This window comes from Lutra lutra, chromosome 2 (assembly GCF_902655055.1).
Source record: "Lutra lutra chromosome 2, mLutLut1.2, whole genome shotgun sequence".
NCBI lineage: Eukaryota > Metazoa > Chordata > Mammalia > Carnivora > Mustelidae > Lutra > Lutra lutra.
The window spans coordinates 96103276-96109275 of NC_062279.1; the positions used below are offsets into that span (position 1 = coordinate 96103276).

The 6000-nt window shown below is 40.2% G+C and overlaps 1 protein-coding gene across 2 annotated transcripts in view; it reads right to left on the reverse strand.

Moving 5' to 3' along the window:
- HPGDS (hematopoietic prostaglandin D synthase) overlaps window positions 1–5056 on the reverse strand; it is a 28331-nt gene extending 23275 nt beyond the window's left edge. Inside the window, exon 1 of one of the 2 annotated variants that reach the window (XM_047718003.1) lies at window positions 4607–5056. The gene's annotated coding sequence lies outside the window, so the exon portion shown is untranslated. Of the gene's footprint in view, window positions 1–4599 lie in introns of both variants that reach the window. The other variant, XM_047718004.1, reaches the window with a different exon arrangement.
- Window positions 5057–6000: the final 944 nt, after the last annotated feature.

The window sequence follows — 6000 nt, forward strand, 5'->3', positions numbered from 1 at the left end:
CAGCAGTATATTTCTGTTACAATAATCTCACTTTGTTAAAGCCTTTTTTCCGTGAGGATGATGGGTTTAAAGGATGAGGGAAGACATATCCCTCTCCCACCGAGAGAGGCTGTGAGGAACAGGCTCAAGGGCAAAGCAGGTCGGTGGCAAAGGGAATGTGTGATTTTGGTGTCACCCGTGCCACTAACTGAATGGCCTTGGGCAAGTCACCTGTCCCTAGCTTTAGTTTCCTCATCTGTAAAGTAGTAAAACAGGACCCTGAATTCTGAAAGGCAGTGGCATCCATGAGGGTAGCTCCTTCAGAGAAAAGGAGAATAAAATCCCCTCACAAGTGGGAGACTGTGTAGAGATGCACTGCTTGAAACTAGGGCCTGCCCCCCCTTTTTTAAATTTATTTATTTGACAGACAGAGATCACAAGTAGGCAGAGAGGCAGGCAGAGAGAGAGGAGGAAGCAGGCTCCCGGCTGAGCAGAGAGCCCGATGCGGGGCTCCATCCCAGGACGCCGGGATCATGACCTGAGCTGAAGGCAGAGGCTTTAACCCACTGAGCCACCCAGGCGCCCCAAGGGCCTGCCCCCTTTTATATACAAGCTTTAAAAGGTCAAATTATAAACCTCTAGTAAAACTGATAAAAAAAATGTGCAAAAGTCACAAAAATTAATATTCTACACAAAAGAGGTCATAACAGCAGATGAAATGGATCATTCAAAATCATAAGCTAACTGGCAAATAACTTTATGTCCCTGAATCGGAACACTTAAAATGAAAAAATTTTGAGAAATATGTAAACTAACACACTCAAATTAAAAACAAAAAAACCCTGAAGGCCTGCCTTTAACCCTAACCAGCAAAGAAACTGAATTGGTAGTTAGTTACATGCATGAAAGACAACAGGCTCCCCCCAAAAATAGTCTCTACAAAAAAAAACCTAGAGCAAACATCATACATCATGGGGAGCCAATAGAAGTATTTGTTTAACGTCAGAAATAAGAGAACCCCAGTATTAGCCTTACTGTTCAACCTAGTCCTGGGTGGCCCAGCTAACTCAGTCAAGACAACAATGAACAACATATGTAAGAAATGAAATGGAAGCTGCCCTTATTTGTAATCAAAGTCTGTGTTTGTATTTAAAATTGTTTGTATTTGTATTTAAAAGTCAAGACAGTATGTGGCTAAACCTAAGCCTAAATTTCAAATGGAAATGCTAGGGACCAAAATAGCCAAGACAAATTAAGAGAAGAGGAGGAGAGGACTTGACCTGCCAGATTGCAAGACTTATATTAAAAACCCTGTAATGAGGGTAATGGGATCTTCGTCCAGGACCAGACATCTAGAGGTGTGTAGATGAACCACAGGAAACAGAACCACAGATATACAACAGACACGCCATTTCGGTGGGGATCTAACAGGACCAGACTGAGACAAAGACACAGAACTAGATCCCAGCTTCCCATAATACATAGAACTAACACCGGGCAGCACAATAGACCGGAGTACGCTTTGCCTGGCCGAGGTAAATTCCAGTGTCATGTGCTGTCACTGTGAGCTTCATTTCTGAGCCCTTCCACTGTCACTCTGTGCTAAGAATCCCATGTAGGGAACGCTGCAAAATGTTTCCTGAAATGATATAGGACAAGAAGTAAAAAGGTAAGCTGATTGTGCTTCATGCTTTCCTTTACAACTAAAACTAACCACTGGCTTCTTTCCACTCTGAAGAAAGTTGTTTAAAGTTCCTGATTCAAGGGGCTTGGGTGGCTTAGGCAGTCAAGCGTCTGCCTTTGGCTCCGATTTTGGTCTCAGAGTCCTGGGTTAGAGCCCCACATTGGACTCCCTGCTCAACAGGAGAGTCTGCTTCTCCCTCTCCCTCTGCCCCTCCTTCCGCTCTTGCCCTCTCTCTTTCTCTCAAATAAATAAAATAAAAATCTTTAAAATAAAGTTCCTGATTCATCAGATAAATTAAAAACCCACTTAGAATTGTGTTTGAAAATAAGATACAGTTTCTCAAAGAAGATATGAATGATGACTCATAAAACCCCTGCATAGATATTTTCACCTGTGAACTCAGACAGATGGAGCCACTAAAGGCAAAAAGATTTAGTTTTAAATAGTTAATATTTAATGTTAGTTAAACAGCCAGTTAATTAATTAAATCACTTCACTATTAATAAATTAATAAATAATTAAATTGTTTAATTAATTATTAATATTTAGATGGAAAGTAATAGTGGTTTTTTGGTAAGTTCTATCTTGGGGAGCTCCTTTCTTTCTCCTGGTTTGTGGTTCTTTTTCCTTAATGTAACACTGGCACATTTCAACTGATTAACAACCACAAAACACAGGAACATTCAATCCCAGAGGCAATTTGAATGCAGTCATTGATAAAATACAAGCTATAATAAAACCATTTCATTTTAACTGAGCTGATGTTCTAATCTGTATGTTGCTGCAGGCGCACAGTAAAACAGTATCTGTCTGTGCCAGAAAGGAGATAAGCATCCAAAATCAGCTCTGGCAAAGAAGACCAATATTCACTTACTATGGTACATACCTTCAAGATTTCAGCAAGCAACTGAAAAAAGGAATTGAATTTTGGGGGTACTTTTGATGGATAGAAAAACTTACAAATAAGGAATTAAGTATTAACCGTTTAACAATTTGTTTCAAAACTTAAATACTGGGCGCCTGGGTGGCTCAGTGGGTTACGCCTCTGCCTTCAGCTGAGGTCATGATCTTAGGATCCTGGAATTGAGTCCCACATCGGGCTCTCTGCTCAGCGGAGAGCCTGCTTCCTCCTCTCTCTCTGCCTGCCTCTCTGCCTACTTGTGATCTCTGTCTGTCAAATAAATAAAATTTAAAAAAAAAAAACCTAAATACTATTTATCTTTATTTTACTTATAAAAGTGTTGATCTAGGGCGCCTGGGTGGCTCAGTGGGTTGAGCCACTGCCTTCGGCTCAGGTCATGATCCCAGGTCCTGGGTTCGAGCCCCACATAGGGCTTTCTGCTCAGCGGGGAGCCTGCTTCCTCCTCTCTCTCTCTCTGCCTGCCTCTCTGCCTACTTGTGATCTCTCTGTCAAATAAATTAAAAAAAAAAAACTTAAAAAAAAAAAGTGTTGATCTATATGAGCTCTTACTCTTAAATAAAAGGAACATCAAACATATTCAAGAATTCCAGATACGGTTTTATATATGCCTAGTAGTAATCCAATAACTTACGAGTCTGAAGTATAAAAACAAAGATTATTTGTGAATTTGCTAACAGTTCTTTGCTAGATCTCAACCTGACCGATATTTAAATCCATACAAAAGGTACTGGCATAGAGTGCCATGTCTGTGATCCCATCATATGGACTGTAGTGTTTTGAAATACAAAAAGTGGGTTTAGAGAACAATCACATGAGCTACTATTGTCTACATAAGAACTTCTTGCACATTATGACGTTAAACAACAGCTCTGCATTTCCTGCTAACAGTTGGTGGTAAAGAATGTCGATTTCCCTCCTTCACAGTGTCCCTGAGCCTGTCTAGTTTGATTCTGAAAAAGTTGCCAGGTTGGAGTTAAATTGTAGGACAATAAAGAAATATAAACATTTTTGTTAACTGAGTAAAATATTGATTTCAGTCAAATCCTGAATGTGTAATTTTGCATTGGCAAGCCAGGATTTTTCTTTTCTCACCAAAGACCAACTAAATATCATTTTAAATGGTTGTCTCACGTTAAAGCCAAAGCGAGAGGGATAACTGAAATATCCTTTGGGAGCTGAGAGCTCAAATTCTTAGCCTGGGGCAAATGCTTTAAATTACCTATAAAACCAAATGATGATAGAATGCAATTCTTGGCAAAACATGGATACTTCAACAAAATGAGCCTTAAAGTGATAGAAAATATTATAAAGAAAATACCTTGGAAGGAAGGAAGGTAGGAAGGACGGGAGAGAAAGAGAAAAGGAGAGAGAAAGAGAGAGGAAGGAAGGAAAGAAAAAAAGGAAGGGAGGGAGGGAGGGAGAGAAAGGAAGAAAGAAAAAGAGAAGAACTTCCCTACTGCTTCACACATTGAAAACATTAGTGGGGAAAATTCCGAGAAAGAATTTTTCCTCCAGTACTGACTGCCTTTTTAATGTTAATGTCTACTTAAAGGGTCTTTTAAAATCTCTTAAAAATCCTTCAAAATCTCCAGTACCTATATTTCTCTTAGAAACTAGTGTTTGATTTTGGGGCACCTGGGTGGCTCAGTCAATTAATCGTCCAACTCTTGGTTTCGGCTCAGGTCATGATCTCAGGGTTGTGAGACTGAGCCCTACACTGGGCCCAGCAGGGAGCCTGCTTAAGATTCTCTGTCTCCCTCTTCCTCTGCCCCTCCACCTACCCTCAAAAAAGAAAAACAAAAAACAAAAAAGAAGAAGAAGAAGAAAGAAAAAAGAAACTACTGTTTGATTTATACCTGACCACTAACAGAGAGGCTCTGAATGAGAGCGGAATGAATAACACGGTGAAAATAGGAATCAGTTGCTCAGTCAGAATATCACAGTAATAAAAATAAACACTGAGATGAAGAAAGAACACGATCTCATTTCCTGTCTTTGTAGAGTTCAATCTTACCACTTACTTGGGCTCTGTCTTCGTGGAGTCTCTACTCTCTTCTATGCTCTCATCAGGGATGGCATCTTGGGTTTATATGATGAGTAAGTGACAGTCACAAGCCAATGAGAGACGAAACGACTTACTTCCACCTAAGTCTCTTCCTTCATTTCTTATATGAACTATGCCTGACAAACAGTCCAATCCTGCGAAGAATTCTAGTTCTTCTTGGCATTTTATAGGATCTCTGTGTGTAAATAACCTAACAGATTTGCATTCAGTTGGTAAAATCAAAGTTATGGGGGCTGAAGTGTGCCTATTGCCACATGCTCACCATCTGTGTTTAAAACCTTACACCATAGGCTCCCGGAGAATGAAGAAAGTGAACACAAGTAAGCCTTCTTTTCAGATCTGTACATGGCTGGCTTCCTCAATTCATTACGTCTCCTTGGAGAACGCTTGGCTGACCACATCCTCACCGGCCCCCTCCTCCAACAGTCCCATCCTTCACCTATGGGGTGTTTCTTCATTACTGTGTCAGACAACATAGTGTATTTTCTGGGTTTGTTTTCACCCTCCTCCAGCAGAATGTGAGCTCCAAAAGAGCAGGCGTTTTCGTTGTTGAGTTTACTGCGGTACCCTCATTGTGGAAAGGAATGCCAGGCACATCATAGGCACTAATGTATCTTTGCTGAATGAATGATTCCAATTTATATTTCCCCACCAATCACATTTTTACAAGGACTCCTTAAGTTCTTATTGCTGCTAGTAAATTTCATTTACATTACTTTTCTCGGAAGAGCCATATGGTTTAAAGCAAACCTGGAGAGCAAGATTCTACACACCTTGTTGATAATCCTTATATAGATTAGTAACAAATGCCTAATTGTTTTAGATTTTTTTTTTCACTCCAGCTAATTCCAGCTACAATTTTGGGACAGCTCAGTGAAAAGACCCAGCGAAATACCTACCTGTGCATTATTGGACCTACAGATTGTCCATGAAACATTTTGATGACAGCCCGGCTTTCAGCTTCCGGACAGTCACACTCACAGGCAGCAACAGCAACCTATCAACATGTAATAGTTCCTATCTGAAATGCTTTAAATTCTGCAAAATGTGTTTACATCCGTTAATTGTAAGCATAAGAAATGAAAAAATATATGAATATCAGTCTGTGAAAAGTTTACAGTACGTTATTCACCAAAAAAATTTACGTAAGTCAAAATTAAGTGCAAATGAAAATTAGCATATTGTGTTTGTTCTCTTTCACTGAGTTTTAACTTACACTTTAAAAAATCTTTTTGTCAGAGCACCTGGGTGGCTCAGTGGGTTAAAGCCTCTGCCTTCAGCTCGGGTCATGATCCCAGGGTCCTGGGATGGAGCCCCGCATCGGGCTCTCTGCTCAGCGGGGAACCTGCT